The following is a 19,363-nucleotide window of genomic DNA, read 5'->3' on the forward strand; positions in this document are numbered from 1 at the left end:
GAAAAATAAGTCAAACTCATAAAGACAAATACACAATATTTTTTCTAACGCACAATCTAGATTATATATGTTGTGTGTGTGTGTGTGTGTGTGTGTGTGTGTGTGTGTGTGTGTGTGTGTGTATTCACACATATATAGGCCATGGATATAGAAAAAGGTCCATGAGAGCATAGTGAAGTGGCAGAATAAATAGAGGATTCCATTACCAACTAAACATCTAACACAAAATTAATATTTTAAATATTTAAAGAACTAAACTTATTAACCACCAACAAAATAACCCAAGCAGTAAAGAAGTTAGTAAGTTAAGTAGGAAACTCTTAAAGTAAAAATGGTAAATGGCCAATAAATATTTGAAAAATTGTTCAACGTGTTTAGCCATAGTGGAAATGTGAATTACATTTTAGTTAAAATTTTACTTTATCCCAATTAGCATAGCTATTATCAAGAAAATAAACAATATTAAATATTGGAAAGATATAGGGAAGAAGAATCCCTCAAGTGTGTCCAACCTGCAGCTCAAAAAATTGCCTGTACTAAACCAGGAGGCAGTGGCACACATCTTTAATCCCAGTACTCGGGAGGCAGAGGGAGGTGGATCTTTGTGTTCAAGGCCAGCCTGGTCTATGGAGTGAGTTCCAGGACAAACAAAGCCATGCAGAGAAACTCTGTCTAAGAAAACAAAAACAAAAACAGCAACAACAAAAAATTACCTGTACTCAAGGGTATCTGTGAATGATACCCAGCACAACAAGCTAAAATGACAACTCCATGAAGTTTGTTTCATTTACTTGTTTGAGGTGTTGTTTTGTTTTGTTTTTTCTTTTTTGTGATTCACATGCATAATTCTTTAGTACAAATCTGGAAGAGTACACGTCTTGTCACAACATCAAATAGCTGAGTATGCCTACAGACTTTTCCACTATGAATAGGAATATGTACTTGAACATCCACTATGAAAATCAACATGGACTTCCCTTGAAAACCTTTATAAAGATAGAGTTATACTAATACTGGGTTTCTCTTGAATGATTTAAGTCTAATCTTCACAGAGATGCTTGTGTATTGTGTTATTACCACTCTATGTGAAATAATCAAATGTTTGAATTACTCCAGATATCCATCAATAGGTGAATGGGTTAAAAAATGTGTTACACATGCATAAAATAAAATTGTAGCATACATACAGAAGACTAAAAACTAGTATCCACATGTAAAAGAAAAAAAAAGACCTCCTTACCATGGTTCAAGGAACAAAAAGCACAAATACCTCCTTAATAGTGAAAACATCTAGTAACCATGCCTTTAGCCAATCATCCTGTTATTCTGCCTTGAAGAGCAATAACAAGCTGGAACTCTCTGACCTAGAGTCAAGATGGAATCAAGCCACAAACTGAAGTCACTGTGGGATTCCACAGTTCTCCCTTTTTATTTATTTTTCAAAAGTCTTCTGGACCTCTCAGTAACTGTGCTTATCTTAGGCTGCCTATCTCAACCATCCAGTCTTACCCATCATTGGCAAAAGAATTCTACCATTCATGCCCTATTTTAGGTTAAAAGGTGGCAAAAAGAACTTGCCCATCTTTGACTACCAGTCTCTAGAAAATTTCAAGGGAGGGTACAGAGCTCACACATACTCCTATGGCTGAAATACAGCTCCATGCATCTCTGAACCAACTTTCCACTGAGAGTTCACAAATAGCTTGATAATCATAGGCAAGCAAATAATGCCTAGCAATACATATGCTCCCATGGCTGCAATATTTCTTAATAAAGGAGTAAAGGATGACTAAGATGGAATTGTCTTTTTAAATTGGTCTAGGATGTCTACAGCAGTTTTGGCTGCATCAAAATCCAACTTTGTCATTTTCAAATCAGTAATTTCCTGATGCAACGGCATTAAATCTAAGGATTCATTAGCATCATGCCAAATTCCTCTCAGATGAGTTCTAACCTTTTCCCATCTAGTAAAACTACCATTGTAAATAGAAGAGGCTACACATACCCAGTTATATTTAGCATGGCATTTCAAATGACTGCTAATCTTTAACCCTAGAATCTCATCTCCTAACAACTGTGCTACTTCAAATAAATTACATCAATATCTTCTTGAGTTCCCAGGATCATAGATACATTTTGAGACACTTGATTCACATATCCTGCAGTCTGAATAGATTGAGACAATGCTACTGCAATGGTAGTGGTGGTAACTATCAAGGAATTTAGGGCAATAATTCTGGCAATTACCAACCCAGCCATTCTGTGATGTCTACTCAAGACCTTTCAAATTTTCTGCAGCATTTGTAATCCTTTGTCATCATGCCATGGCTTACTAACATTAACAGATTAACACCATAATTCTAGTATGATTATTAAAAATGGACACTCGATTGGCTAAATTACAACTTTCACAAACTTACATCCAACGCTACATTTGAACTGCCCCAGTTCCTGAGTACCAAATACCAGCAGCAAAGCCTTTATCCTACTCCTACTCATTAGTACATTAAAAAAAATTAAAGGGAATTTGATGTGGGGATATAACTCCCTCTCCCCTTTTTAAAATTACTTTTTTAAAGCTAAATTTTGAGCTTGGATAGAAAAGCAAACCTTTCCATTCTTAGACAGAACAGCTCGTGAGTCACCACAGTTGATAAAGTAGGTATGTGTAGGTGAAATCAAAATGCCCATTGCCATTGAACCGCTCCTGTCCATCCCATTTCTGAGGTCTGAGAAGTTGTATAAATATTCATCAATTTTCAAAAAGCCAGTTCTGATACCAGTCTTATAATTTTCCACTGAAAGCTCAAGATCAGGGCCTGGTTTGTCAGCTGTACTAAAGTGCTTATATGCTGCTCAAGCCATAACACAAACCATTCCCAGTACCATGAACCTTGTGTTTTTCAATTTTGGGTTTATCCAAAAATGCACCCATGTTTAGTAATGAATCTGAGGTGAACAGGGGAGATGAGGTCTCATGGCCTCCCCTTCTGCAGAGCTGCATGTGTTTCTCCCACTGCTATAAGCCATGGCTCAGCATCACCTCGGTCCTCTCCATGCAGCACCCTGATCCTGGAGAAACCCAGCCATGGGCCAATCCACCCCGTCTCCATTACCTGTTCTGCCCAGACCCCAGGCAGCCAGACTGCTGGATTTGGGGGCCCCATCCCTTGGTGGTCCATGTGGGTGTATGCTCACTCCCTTCAGCAGTCTGAAGGGCAAGGACACAGCACTCTGCAGTTTCTTACTTCCCACTGCTCCATGGATGTGCAGGGGCAGTCTCATGGCCCAGTCAGGCCAGCTAGCCCAGCCAAGAGCAGCTGCTGGGTCTGCTCTCACAAACACCCTGGCTATCTGCATTCTGCCCACTGCAGTTCCTGAACGGCAAAAGGTGTTCACAGACCCCTGCTACTTGTGTTGCCTCTTGGTGCTTGCTGCTGGCAATGCAATGATACCCGGCCATGGCAGTCGCTGCTCCCTGCTGCTGGTGCTGGTGCTGCTGCTGCTGCGGCTGCTGCTGGCAATGGTAGCTTCTGAAGTGACTGTTCGTTCTTGGACTGCTAGGTTCAAGGTGGGTGCTCAGTCCCCAGACTCAGTTTTCTTTTTCTCCTCCATGTGTATGAGTCCAAGGTCCCATGCTCGAGGAAACCAAGGGCAAATCTGCTCTACCCTAAGTTACTTTCTTTTAAGCCTTCGCATAACCCAAACCTTAATCCTACACTTCTCAAACCTTACAAAAGCTTTTATGACTTACTTATGTTATAACTTTAGACCTAACTTAGGCCTACATGCTCAGCGTATCACTCACTCAAATGCACGCCATTACTCGTTCAAACCCACACAACATACCCAGACTTCACACTTTTAAACTACTTTCTTAGACCTAAACAAAATCACAAACTCAAACCTTCACAAATTGGATACTTGCTGTAGCCCTAACTTTAGCTCCTCTTGATTTTAAAATATCTTTGAACAGCTGTCTACTATTACCCTGATCTATATTTACAATTTACTCCCGAGTTAATCATTGTACTCACACTTTTATATCTGAGTGCTCCATTCACTTGCAGTGTCTTTTACTGGATCTCCTGTATTTATGCCCCACTGTGCTGGCGCCACAGGTAGGGTCCCCACAGTATCCCTGAGTTCATTTCTCACAGACTTTTTATACCCAAAGCTTAAAGAGCAATGGCTAGCTTGAACTCTTTGACCTTTAGTCTAGATGGAATCAAGCCACAAACTGGAGTCACTGTGGGCTCCCACAACAGAATCCCATTCAGAAGATATTCCTTTATATCCTCCTGACAATTTCCAGAGCTGTCTGGGATTCCTGTGAGTCCTTAGAGGAATATGATAAAACATAATTAACAATTGGATCCTTATCTCTAGGTAAAATTTGTTCTCTATCACCAAACACTGTGGTCTAAGATTCATTCTTAATTTCCCAGTCAAGTAAAAATATGGCATCTATAATGAGAAACACTTTAGAATAAGTCTATTTACACACTGGTACCTAGTAATGTTCAATGATTTTTGGATTATCAATCATGGCAATTGCTATCCATGTTTAACTGAATGAGAAAGAGGGCTTCCAGTAGACATAGGCATCAGACAGGTATAGTTTACATAATTATAAAGGACACCCAAACAAAACATTCTATAAAAACTTGTAAAATTTGAAACCACCCTTCAGAATGATAAACTTGTGTGAATTTTATATTAAATAATCATTCAAAATAACCAAGCTTATATTAATTGCCACTCTAAGAATAGAAAATTTTGGTGAATGTTAGCAGACTCATACTGGCCTGGTCCTGGTCCATATGCCAGTCAAATAAGAACTCTAGCCTGTGGTGATATTTTATTTGCATGTCAATAAGTAAGTCATGCCTGGAGATCAAGGGGGAAAAGGCCAGGCAATTTTAAGTAAACACAGAAGTCAGACAGTGATAGCACATGCTCTTAATATGATCACGTGGCAGGCAGGGTCTCTGTGTGTTCAAGGACACTTTAGGGGACAGCCAAGCGTAGTGACACATGCCTTTAATCCCAGTACCAACCATAGAGACCTGGAGGTCTGTACAGACAGGCAGTGACAAGGAAGTGAGGTAGTTGGGCTAAAAGCCAATGAGAGGGCAGAACAGCAAGGCAGTAAAGGCACAGGTTAGATAGGAAGTAGCTCCTTTTGGTAGCTGCAGAGCTGGGAGAGGTAAGGTTGGTGACCCTCGCTATTTCCCTGATCTCTAAGGCTTTCACCCCTATATTTGGCTCCGTGCTTCTTATTTAATAAGACTGTTTAGAAATTTGTCTACACTAGCCCCCTTGCCATGCTACCAAGGCAAGCACTGGAGATGGTCAGAAATCTCAAGCCTCTATAGAGCTAGCATGAAACAAAAATGGCAAGAGTCTATATGTGACTTTTCTTACCTGGTGTACAATCTTTCTCTTTCTGTCATCCTGTGTCCTACAACCCAGTGCCCTGCAGCATCCCTTGGAAGGCATTAACAATACCTGCTTCATTGATCCCCTTTCATTTGCTTCTAGTGGGTCTTCTCACTAGAAAGCATCGACTACTCACATGAGTAAGTATTACTGACTGGGTTAAGGATAGGCTATCAGTTGGCAGCTGGTAACTGAAAAGGCACTAGGCAGTTGAAATCACAATGGTTTCTGTAGTAGAATTCACCCTACCGAGTTTCTGTTGGCAGAAATCCAGAGAAGTGACAGCCTGGCCAGGGCCATGTACATGGGGAAGAGTGATGATGTCATTTTTCCCCCTGTCTGTTTACTTAACTTTTGTTATGGCCATGAGACCCTTGCTTGTTTGTGAAAACTTTATCCCAAGCTGACCCCAGATGCTCTTGATCTGAGGAGTTGTTGTTAGGCCTGTGAAAAGTAAGAGCAACTACCATAGGCAGCCCAGTGCACCATGTCTCAGACAATTTGTGCTGACCATGTTGGGTTCTTGGCTTAGCTGAATTTTCATAGAAATCATGATGATCTCATTGTCTTTGTTCTGGTTGTGGCTCAGTCTAAATTTTTGTTTGTTTGTTTTTGTTTTTCGAGACAGGGTTTCTCTGTGTAGTTTTGGTGCCTGTCCTGGATCTCTGTCTATAGAGCAGGCTGGCCTCGAACTCACAGAGATCCACCTGCCTCTGCCTCCAGAGTTCTGGGATTAAAGGCGTGTGCCACCACCGCCCGGTCTAAATTTTTATAACTTATCTTTTCTCATAACCAAGGAAAATTATAACTATCTAGTCTTCAACTTCATCAAAGACCCCAGAAGGATATAATATTGCCTAACCTAAGTAAACAGGAAAAACATTGTAAGCAACTTAAAAAAATCTAGAATGACATAGACAGTCTATACAGTCACCCAAAGTTCCTCTTTAACATTGGCACATCCATCTTTAGCCTATAGGCCTACAGTCTCTCAGTCACCTTTCTGTGTCTTGTAGAATGTCTGGGGGTCTCCTCTGTGAAGCAGGAACCTGAGAACCATCTCATCTTGCAAAGTTCAGTGGTAACCTTCCTATGGGTCCTGCATGTCCAGTTTATACAAAATATTGTCAATCAGTCGATGAAAGGGCACTTTTTTGCCCAGTGGCTAACTTTTGCTACAAAGAAAGCAAACTCCATAATGAATTTACTCAATGACCATCATTCTCCTTGATGGAATTGGTGCTGCCAGAAGCAGATGTGTCTCATGGTTCAGAACACTCTAAATTTTTAAAATATTTTAAATGCCATATTCTGTAGGTCTTTGAAGTGTTTGAAGATTACCTACCTAATATAAATATATTTATGTATACATAGAGAATTTAACTAAAATGACTATAAATATGATTATTAATCTGCATTTTTTTTAAAGACAGGGTTTCTCTTTGTTTGTCTTGGTGTCTGTCCTGGATCCCACTCTGTAGACCAGGCTGACCTCAAACTCACAGAGATCCACCTGGCTCTGCTTCCCTAATGCTGGGATTAAAGGTATGCACCACCACTGCCCAGCTAATCTGCATTTCTTAATTATATATTATAATTTTAAATGAGCTGCACAAACATAACACCTTGAATGAGAGTAGGAATATACATACAGTACAACAAAATTAACTTTAAATTTGTAATAAACTAAAATCTATAGCAATGTAAAACATTTCAAACAAGTTGTTGCTCTTTAAAAGTAGATTCAATAATCTACCCTTTCATCCTATCATATCAATGATATCATCCCTTTTCTTCTTTAGAAAGAGATTGCATTTATAATCAACCTGATTTAAATAAAAATAAACATTCATAAATAATATTTCGGGAATTTGGACATAACTTCTCACACTACTTACTGCTGGTTGGAGGGCACTGATAATCTTATGGGGATCCTGAGAAAATGAAGAATCATGGTCAAGTCCTGACTGGACTAGTCTGTGACACTGTATTCTCTGAGCCAGTGGACTTGAAGCTGTTCTGGATGTTGGACCATCTGGAGACCTCTCAGGGGGTCTTCCCTGATTGAACCATATTAGCTTGGAAGCAATCCATTCTGTTCTCATCTTCTGTGGAAACAAAAGCAGAACCTTTTTTCCAAAGCAATGTATCCTTAGACATAAATTTTGAAATCAAGATACCTTTAAAATATATACATTTGTTTAATTCAGCAGCCTTTGCAATAAAATGTCTTTCTGCACTTAAAAATCCCAAAGACAATATAATCCAGACTCTGTGTGTGATTTTCATCTTTACGTGGCTTATTATTTTTATATTTTTACTATCTCTTTAAATACTTTATTTTGTAAAACTATCTACTTCTTTATATAACTGCATATATTCCTTTTTTTCTCTCTCTTCCAAGCCTATGCACATTTTTACACACACTGTAAATAGTTTAGAGTTTTATTCCATCTGAATCTGTCTTATTGTGAATCTATAATCCTTCTCTGACCAGGAGAGATTTTAAACTGCTAAACTGCGTGTTTAGGACTGAAGCAGCAGCTTTGGCTGCTGACTCTGCCCATTTCAGCTTTTAAATATGGTGAAGGTAATTCACCTCCAGCTCTGGGAGCCATGTTCTCCGCTGACTCTGGGAGGCAGTCGGTCTGTGCTTCCATCCGCAGCATGTAGCCCAGAAACCTTATTTTTATCTATACTAGCAAAAGCTAAATCCACTTTGCACCATACTGCATGGCTTGGAGATACCTCTGTGTACTGCGGTGGGAATCTGCCATGCTGCAGTACAAGCCCTCATGCTGCAAACCTGCCATACTGTAGCTCAAGCCCACTGGCTGAGGCTGGCCTGAGAGACACACTAGGAAGCTGGTTTTAGCTCCGTTTCAGAATCTTTTTTTTAAAGTTCTCTCAAGTTTTAGGTGGAAAGTCAAGCCCCATGTTAGAAAGTTTCCCTGGTCCCAGGCAGCCTGGGCAATCCCCTGGCCCAAAGTCCCACAGCCACTTATAAAACAATCATTCAGAGGCTTAATATTATTTACCTATGTCATGGCCTGTGTCAGGCTTCTTTCTAGCTAGATCTTTTATCTTAAATTAACCCAGAAGAAAGATTCCTAGTAGACTTGATTTTCACCTGTGAACCAAGGTTATTATTAGAGAATGTAGGTAACATCTAGTAACTGCCACAAAGGGTTCACATCATTGGATTTCCTGCCTGGCTAAAACCTGACTCGCCATAGGCCAGAGCAGCTTCTTTATTAACCAATCATAGCAACGCATAGTCACAGCATACAGAAAAACATCCCACAGCATCCATGTACACTACAGAGTTTAGGACATAGCAAAGAGTATTCAGTGGAACAAACTAATATCTAAGTAGTTACAGCTGCTGTTACTTTGTTAGCCATTTGGAAATTTTTATATGTATTACATGTATACTATTTGTGTATGCATATGTAATTTAAAAGAGTTGTATTATATCTTGCCCTTTCTACTCAGCATTGTATATTTTCCAGCAAAATTATTTTAATAGCTGAATATCATCTCATCTTTTTTGTGTCCTATAATTTCCTTAATCAAATCTCTATTGTTAGACATTTAGACTGTGTTTACTTTTTTATAATTATATATTTTGCATGTAAGTCTTTGCTCACCTTCATAATGATATCCTTAGAACACATTCCTGGAAAAATATGCACATTACATTTTATTTTATTTTTCATTAAATAAATAAAATCTAATGATTCAAGTAGCTTTGAAAATTATTTACTGTTGATTATTGTGACTTTCAAAAAATTAATTCATGAGACTTGTTTTTGAACTATTATTTCAAGTAATTTAGAATTTGAATGGGGTACTAAAGTCTCTCACTATTGATGCATGAGAGTTAATGCATGATTTAAGCTGGAGCGCTGTTTCCTTTATAAAGCTGCATGCCCTTGTACATTGTCCATAGATGTTAAGGAGTGCAACCTCTTGGTGGATATTTCCTTTGATGCTTTTACTATTGCTCCTGAATAGTTTCATTTGAATCTATTTTACCAGACATGAAAATGGCTACAGCTTGCTTTTTGTTGTTGTTGTTGTTGTTTATCGAGACAGGGCTTCTCTGTGTAGTTTTTGTTCCTGTTCTGGATCTCAATTTGTAGACCAGGCTAGCCTCAAACTCACAGAAATATGTCTGGCTCTGCCTCCTGAGTGCTGGGATTAAAGGCATGTGCCACCACCACCTGGCCCACTAGCTTGCTTCTTATGTCCATTTGTTTGGAAAATCTTTTTTCATCCATTTATCCTGAGGTGATGTGTATCCTTGATGTTAATGTGTGTTTCTTACATGTAGCAGGAAGATGGGTCCTGTTTTTCATCTACTCTGTTAGTCTATGTCTTTGTATTGTGGAATTCAGACCATTGCTGTTCAAAGATATCCATAAGAAGTGTTTGTGTTGAACCCTGCTATTTTGTTGTTGTTGTTGTAGTGGTGATGGTGTGTGTGTGTGTGTGTGTGTGTGTGTGTGTGTGTGTGTGTGTGTGTGTCTGTCTGTCTGTCTGTCTGTCTGTCTTGTGTCTGTGTATGTGTGTGTCTGTCCTGTTTTGATTTGCTGGTGTAGGATTATTTATTCCATGTGTTTTCTTGGGTGTGGTTAATGTTGGAGTTTTCCTTCTAGAGTCTTCTATAAGGCTGTTTTTTTAGATAGATTTTGCTTAAATTTGGTTTTATCACAAATTGTCTTATTTTCTTCATCTATTATGATTGAAAGTTGGCCAGTATAGTAGTCTAGGCTGGCAGCTGTAGCTTATTAGTGTATGTAGAATATCTATCTAGGCCTTTTGGGCATTTATACTCTCCATTGAAAAATCATGTTATTCTAATAGATCTTCCTTTATATGCTACCGGGTTGTTTTCCCTTGCAGTTTCAATTGTTCTGTACATGGTGTTCTATGTGCTTCTTGTGCCTTGATAGGCATCTTCTTTAAGTTACAGACATTTTCTTCCATGATTTTGTTGAAAATATTTTTATGACTTTAACATGGACTTCTTTTCCTTCCTCTATTCCTATTATTCATAGATTTTGTCTTTTCATAGTGTTCCAGATTTCCTGGATATTTTGTGTCAGGATATTTATAGATTCAACATTTTTCTTTGATCTAGGTTTACTCCATCTTGTCTTCAATGCCTTAGATTTTCCCTTCCATCTCTTATAATCTGTTGGGAGGCTTGTGTTTGAGCCTCTGTTCAAATTCCTAATTTTTCATTTCCATATTTTCCCTAAGTTGTATTTTCTCTATTGAGTCTAATTCTATGGTTAGGTCTTGAACTGTTTTATCCATTTATTTCACTGTTTGTGTTTTCCTGGATTTCTTTAAGGGATTTATTCATTTCCTTTTTAAGAACCTCTAACATATCTTAAATGTGATTTTAAGTTTTTTTCTTATACTTCAGCTATGTTGCAGTACTGAGCGCCTGCTGTGTTAGGGTCACTGGGCGTTAGTAGATCTATATTGTTCTGGCTATTACTAACTGTGTTTTTATTCCATCTTGTAGGCATCTGGGCTTGGTAAGATGGCAACATTAGGTGCCAATATCTGTCTAGTCTTTGTTGGGTGGGTTTTTTGTTCCTTGGTGTCTGTTGCCCTCATTCTTAGAAGAGTATGGTGACTGTGTATTGCCTGGTAGGAAATTCTTCTGGGATCCTAACAGGTGTGGTCTCTGGCTATTCCAGGTAAAATGTATTTCTAGATATTGGGAGTGGACACTTAACCATAGAGATGGGCTAGGAGGTGGGGTGAGGTCAGGAAGGAGGAAAGCAGGATTTCCCACAAGGATCTGCTTAGTCACCTGGGGATGTGGGCAGAGAGTGAAGAGAGGCTGTATCAGTTAGTCTGCTACAGAGCTGATGAGGAGAATTAGGGATTGGATTTAGAAGAATGGACGGAGAGGTGAAGATCTGCAGGTAGCCTTCCTGCCTCCAGGGCTCCAGTGGCCTGTGAGTTTCCATGGAATTCCTGCTGCCGTTAGGGGCTGTGATAAAGCAATTTATGTTGGAAGAACAGTTACCAAAATCTGTATCATCCACTGGAAATGAGGGAAGAAGAAGGGGTGCATTGGGTCATCTGCTGTAGTGCTGGGAATGGGATTAGGGGATTGGAAATTTTAGGAGTCTTATAACTAACATAAGAAAAACTATATACAAAAGTACAATAACTATATACAATATATACAAGTAATAAATACCTAAACAATGTCTAGTTCATTTGTATTTGACAAATTCAGAGAAAATAATTCCATTATCTATCCTATTGTATCTAATTCACTTTCTATCCTAATTAATCTTCAACTATAACTAACTAATCGTCAACTCCCTCAGAGACCCAAGATCTGCAGTTAGCTGACTTGTTTCTCTGGCCAGAATTTCAATATGAGATTTAGCTGTAGTAGTGTTTCGTTTATGGACTTTGTGTTTGATGCATTCTTAGAGTTCCAATATTCTCTTGGTGTATTTTCCTTTAATGAGTATATAGTGTCTGTTCTTGTCTCTTCTAGTTAATTTTAATTTGAAGTCTGTTTTGTCAGATATTAAAGTGGCTGCATTTGCTTGTTTTTTGGGTGATGTGCTTAGAATAACTTTTTCTATCCTTTGACCATGGGTTAATTTCTATCCTTGATGACAAAGTGCATTTCTTGGATTCATCAGAAAGACAGATTCTGTTTTCTCATCCAATCTGCTGGACTGCATTGTTTTATAGGGTAATTGAGACCATTAAAATTGAGAGTTAGCCATGAACACTGTTTGTTGATTCCTGTTTTTTGTTTGTTTAGTTTGTCTGGGATTATTTACTCCTTGTGTGATTTTGTATGTGGTTAGTCTCTTCAGACTGAAGTCAGCCTTCTGCAGAGCTGAATTGTTACATGTGGCTTTATCATGAAATATTCTCTTTCTCTGTGATTGTGATTGGGAAGGGTTTAAACTTTCCCATTTTTACAACTGAATTTTGGTTTTAGTTCTCTGAGAGGGGCAAACAGGTGTTTCTCCCAACAAAGGGCCTTTTATCAACAAATTACATTCAGGGATGAGGGAGAGAACAGGAACAACGCCCGAGTCATCGCTACAATATCTCAAAGACAGTTCCTGTAATCCCCTGAAACAGGCCTGGGCTTGCCCCATTATGCCAAAATATGGAAAGATAAAACCTCAGCCAACCAAAAATTTACTAATGTAACTGCTGCTTGCTTGACCAATTATGTTTGAGATGACCTGACTGTTCCTAATATTCCCTTAGCTGTGCTTAAAAGGAGCCTGCAAGCTCCTCTCAGGGTCATCGCCATTTTGTACAGGAGAATGATCCCAACATCTGCTGGTAAATAAATGGTCTTTGCTCTTACATACTGTTTGAGTCAGGGGGGCCTTCCTTTAGCATTTCCTTGGACCCCTACAATTGATATTTTATTAGTTATCATAGTCTACATTGGTGTCTGTGATCTCCTAAATGCTCTAGAACATCCATTTAGGATCTTCTGGCTTTTGGAGTCTCCCTTGAGAAATTTGGTGCTACTCTAGGGTCCTGCCTTTATATGTGACTTGGACTTTTTTCCTTAAGGCTCTTAATAACCTTTTGTTTTATGCATTTATGTTTTGATTACTGTATGTTGTGGTGCATTTCTTTTCTGGTCCTATCTATTTGGTGCTCTGTATGATTTTTATACTTTGCTAAGCACCACCCTCTTTAGGCTGGGGAAATTTTCTTCTATGATTTTGCTATAAATATTTTCTAGGACTTTGACCTTCTGGGTTTCTTCTCCTTTGATATTCATACTATTAATAGTTTTTTTCTTTATTAAGAAATTTTCTACTCACTCCACATACTATTCACAGATCCCCCCTAATAAAATAGACTTCAAACTAAAATCTATTAATAGTTTTAATAGTTCCCCAGATTTATTGGATATTTTGTTCCTAGACTTCTTTTATTTTTAAGATTTGAAATCTTTTTTTTTTCTTTTTAACTAAGTTATCCATTTCTTCTACCTTGTCTTCAATTCCTCAGATTCTTCTATTGGTCAGGTTTTTGTTTGAAATGTTAATATTTTCATTTCCAGTTTTCTTTCAGTCTGAGTTTTCTTTAGTGATTCTGTTTCTTTATTAAATTCTACTTTTTTCTTTGTTTATTTTTTCAAAACAGGCTTTCTCTGTGTAGCTTTGGAGTCTGGCCTGGAACTTGCTCTATAGACCAGGCTGACCTCAAACTCACAGAGATCCACCTGTCTCTACCTTCTGAGTGCTGGGATGAAAGCCATGCACCACCACTGCCCAGCTAAATTCTATTTTCATGCCTCGAATGGTTTCTGTTATTTTATTTTACTGTGTTTGCTTGCTTGTTTTTTCATGGACTTCATTAATGGATTTTCATATCCTCTTTAAGGTCACTAAACATATTCAACATAGCTTTTTTGAAGTTGTCTTGTGCTTCAGCCATACTGCTTTTCTTGTGGCCTCTTGTAATAGAGTTACTAGCATATTTTCTTTGCTGTTTTTGTTCAGGCTGAGATCTAGGCATTGGGAATCTTGTTTGGGGTGTTTCTCTTGGTGTCAATATCTGGCCTTGTCTTTGTTGAGTGTTTCAAAATTTGGTTGCTGTTGTCTTTTCTGGATCTTAGGCAAGTGTGGTACCTATGGGGTCCCCGGTATATATAGAATGCTTCTGTAAGTTGATGGATAACAGAAAAGCTAAGAAAGAAGGCTGACTGGGGTCTGAGAAAAAGAGTTAACGAGACTAGAGTTTGCACCAAGAGGTGGACTCCCCAAAGAATGGAGGTGGAGTACGAGAGACTCCTGTAAGCAGACTGCTATAGGACTACAACTGAGCCTGTAACTGTCATAATAGAGAAAAAGAATGGTAGTCAAAACCTACTACCCAAGTTCCAGTCCAACATAGTCACTGGTAGAAGTGTTACTAGGGATCATGAGCTGGTACAAAGGAATGTGGTTCAACTACAATGGAAATGGAGATGAGCTAGAGGAGAAGGCTGAGAGGGTTGGTGCAAAAAAGCTAAGCTGGGTCAGCACCAAGAGGGAGAGAGTATCCAGAAATGGGCAGAAGGTTGTGACTTTAAGGAAGAAAAAGGAACTAACAAGAGGGTGGAGGAGACATGAGGGTTAGTTAGTGGACTATAAAAGTGCAGACTAGTGAAGTATGTATGAAAATAGTACAATAAAGTCTTACTTTCTATGGTAACAAAAAACATTTAATAACTTGTATTATGTATGAATGTTTAGTTCCTAGTTATATTTGAATTTGACATATATTAACCAATGTCTATTTGATGTTACAATAGTTACAGAGAAAACTGAAATGAAATGGATGCCCCTCAACCTATTGTTCACAGTATAATGAGGTTGATTGTGTGTGATGACTCATCCCTAACAGGCTTGAGGACCAGCTGGCCCAAACCAATGAAAAAGATACTTTCTGAGAGCCAACTTGGTTCTGCCTAAGGGCCTACAGCTGCTGAGACATGATCTGGAGATGACCTGGACCAATGAGAGGCAGCCATGTCACACCAGCAGATGCATATTCATCAGACTTTCCCCCAGGGTGGGGTGGAGGGTATATAAGGCTTGCCTCTTCCTGAATAAACTGAGCTTGTTGTTTCGTCATACTCCTGGAGTCTGTGTGGTTTGACTCTGCACCTACTTGGCCCCTGCCCCCAAAGGGAACAACAGCACAGGACCCTGCTGCATGGTTAGACAGAGGCAAGTGTCCAGGTTAGCTGGAACCCAGTGGAGGAGCCTTTAATTCTATCAAGAACATTCTGAGAAAATTTGGGTCATAATACATTTTTTTTTAACTTTTGAGAGATATATTCTCTCAGAATAAACAGGAAAAGGGAACAGTATTTGACAAGCACAAAAATTTAAACAAATAACTAAACTAGGTTTATATGCTACTATAATTTAAAATTGACATTTATATGCATCTTGTAATATCAGAAAACTGGAAACGTCTTTAAAAAGTTGTTTATTGAGTTAGACTTTAGATATGGAACAGCAAAGAATTCAGGATGCACTTGTTGTAGAATATTTTAACTAGGCAAAGATGTGTTATATTTGTTTATGCTACTGAATGTTACTTTAACTGTGTAAAAGTGTGTTCCATTTGTTTATGCTTCATTTGTTTAATGAGCTAAAGATGTGTTATATTTGTTTTTGCTACATTTCTTTAATTATGTAAAGATGTGTTGCTGTTTCACCTTGCCTGCCTAAGGTACCTGATTGGTCTAATAAAAAGCTGAATAACCAATAGTTAGACAGGGCTTGTGGGCAGAGAGAATAAATAGAGAACAAGTAGACTGAGTTCCAGGACAGTCAGGGCTGTTACACATAGAAGCCCTGTCTCAAAAACAAACAAACAAACAAACAAACAAACAAAGACAAAATCTGTGTCATGATTTGGGAGCTGGTTGGTGGCTCAAAATAAAGCCTGGCACATGCACTGTCCTCTTGTTTTATATTTTCAATAAGCCCCTAGGCAGGTAATTTGCCTAAAAATTTTTGTTTCTTATCCTCCATCTAATGCACATATTCTCTACTTTCTAGTCAAATTCTGAGCCGTTTTAACTAATCACCAGAACTCCTTTAAAGTGGAGAGGTCTCTATTCAAGTCTCATTTGTCCACCCACCCAGTCACCTTTTTACAGCTTTCCAACCTAGCCATGAAAAGAGATTAGTGTCAGTAAATTATGGTTACAGATATAATACCACAATTTATTAATACATTATGCTGACCTTCTGCACATATGTAATAGTTTATGATGAGATAGTGTTTGGACAATGTGTCTGAGTGTCAAGGACAGACTTTTTTTCAGTTCTTTTATGCATCTGTGGGTATTTAATATTTTGTTCTTTACATGCTGAAGGAGTTATTTATGTTTTCAAAGAATATATAAGAGAAAAAATACACATGATACGCTGAAAAAGATAATTATGTTAACATCAATTTATTTTTGAGTTTCTCTTAAAGTGAGGGTAGAGTGTAAGCCCTATAAGGAAAGAGAACAGGATTTGTATTCCTGGTTTTCATTTCAGTTTACTTTATAACCAGAAGAAAATGTAACTAGGCATCCCAAAAAATAGTTTTATTGACAGAGTTTTCAGCAAACACTGTGGTCTTGCAGTCACATATTTTGCAGCTGCTATTAATTTACTTACAATTACATACATACAAGAATGAGTTTCATCAGTTATTGGTAACAATACATATTAATGTGAGTTTTCTTATATATCTTGTGTGTAAATTTAACATTCTTTATATTCACACCAATCTTTTTTAGATTGATTTATTTTATTTATGTATATATTTTCCTGTATACACCTATGTGCATTGTGTACTTCCATGGTGTCTGCTGAGACCATAAGAGGGTATTAGGTGAGGATGTCAGATCCCTTAGAACTGGAGTTAGAGATTATTATGAGCTACCATATGGGTTGTTGGACCTAAACCAAGGTTATGTGCAAGAGCAACATGTTCTTTTACAAGATGATCCATCTCTCTATCCCCTATTCACTTTCATCTTAACTGACCATGCTAGTCCTGTTTAAATGTATGCAAATGTTTGCATTTCAATTTCCTTAATAACCAGTAAGAGCAAACCTCTCAAGCCCTCTTTCCGTTCTGTAACACAAGGTAGCTAATTTATTTCCAAGCTGGTTATCAGAATGGCTCCTAGGTGAGTAGCGAGAACTCCCAGATCTATCGGCTGAGATTTTAAAATTAAAATTATTTTCCAACCACAAATTCATAATAAAAGAATTATATCAGGATGGGTTATCCAAATCAAAAACATTAATAATACTGTCTTTATTGTGACATAAAATTAAAGGCAAAAAATTAATCCACTGAAAAAATGATCCTAACTTGAAGTCATTTCTAAGAGAGACATTCATTTGTAATTAGAGTGATTTTCCTCCCAAGAACAGACTTGCCACAGCAGAGGCTTTTCATTATCATTACCTTGTTTGTTCTTGATAAGGTGATCTTAAGAGTGGAGTTGGCAAGATGGTTCAACTGTGACTAAAGCAGAATAATAATACAAAAAAATGTGTATTTACTTATTTGGAAGCAGATAAAGACTGCTATCTAAACCTAAATCAGCATCCTCAAGAATGTTGTGCTAGCCCTAGGCTTTGAAAGCCTCTATGAGGGCAGAGAAGAAACACTGAGAGGAAGAAGCCCACATACACACCTCTCTGCTTCCAACAGTCCTGCACATGGAGATTAGTGCTTTTGGCTGCCCCAAGGGCTACAGGGTGGTACTCCCACAACTTTGCCTAATAAATTCAGCTAGCTTCCTCCCTTGGAATAAAACCAAACTTTAAAAGGCTGCAACCTCTATCCTGCCAATGGAACAACAGCAGCCCTTTCAGTTGTGCTGTTCTTGTGGCACTAGTAATGGGCTGCTTTTCATTAGGTATGTCTCTAGGTAAGAGTCAGGCTAGTGACAAGACAGCATGGTCATGGTCTCAGTAGGCACCTGAGTCTTCTTGGGGAAATCAATATTACAGTCCTTTGTATCCAGAGAGTCTTAAGTCTGTGGCTTTGAATGTAATGATGCATCAGGAACACATCCGGACTTCAGGACAAGTCAGATTTCTCTCATAAAGTTATCTGAAGGCTTGCCCAGTTATGACCCAATAAAACAAACATAGGGAAACAAGAGAAGTAAGTTAGGCAAGAATTCTCTTACTACACACTCAGTCTTTGAAGCTGGGGCACAATTCAATCATACACTCTCATGGCTAGATGATAGTGCACAGCTAGGAAACTAAGCAAAGGGGATTAAAGAGACCAATCCACTTACCTTTGTCTTCTAAAAGTCATTAGGGTATCTTTATGGGTTGTAAAATATCAAATATTTTCAAATAATCACATCAACTTTCTCCAGTTGTAAACCTACAATTTTCTAGGAATATTACCAGAAGCCCATTTGCTGGGAGTAGATACATACAAAAGACCTTCTAGCATCCTAGAGGCTCCTGGTTTCACTATATCAGATCCAGGGCATCTGCAGGCTCTCTTGCTTATCTTACTTATTAAAACAGAGAAAGAATAGGGGAAGGGTTTCCCACAATTTCTTGAGAAGTAACTTGGAAGAGTATACATGGTTAATACTAAGGTTATTAGTTACACCTTTTGATTACAGATTCCACATGCATAATTGCACACCCACATCACTTCTCCCCTATTCTCCATTCTCTCCCTTGTATTTCACATTTTTCTCAGCATATTTCCCAGAAACCTAACTATTCTCTTAGATTTCATGCTTCAGCCTTGTTAAAATATATCTGATAAAATTTCCAACTAGCTTCCTGACACCAGGCAGTCCAGAAAGTCTTTTCAGAACTAAATCCTGATGAGTTGAGGTCTATAAATTCTAAGAGATTCTTCAGGCTACTGAGGGTGGCATTGTAGAGCTATGTTGCTCTCAGCACATTGCTGGCACATTTCCTGTCTAAAAGGAAGAGGTAAAAACCTGGGCATCTTGTCACATTTGGAAATAGCAGCACTCAGGAATATGGGCATGGATGATCAATGATGGAGTTCTGAATAATAGGGCTACACAGACTGTCTCAAAAATAAACTGTAGCTGAAGTTTTCTCCAGTCCTGCCCAGCCCCACAGACCCCGCAATTGCTTATAAAATATTCACTCAGAAGCTTATATTAATTAAACTGCTCAGCCATTAGCTCAGGCCTACCACTGACTAGCTCTTACACTTAAACTCAGCCCATTTCTGTTAATCTATATGTTGCCACATGTTCTGTGGCTTTACCTGTGTGCCGTTACATGTTGTTCCCTGGATGGCAGGCTGGCGTCTCCTCTCTCCTTCCTGTTCCCAGAATTCTCTTCTCTGCTTGTCCTGCCTATACTTC

This window comes from Peromyscus californicus, unplaced genomic scaffold, assembly GCF_007827085.1.
Source record: "Peromyscus californicus insignis strain IS unplaced genomic scaffold, ASM782708v3 Scaffold_15__1_contigs__length_86483966, whole genome shotgun sequence".
Classification (NCBI taxonomy): domain Eukaryota; kingdom Metazoa; phylum Chordata; class Mammalia; order Rodentia; family Cricetidae; genus Peromyscus; species Peromyscus californicus.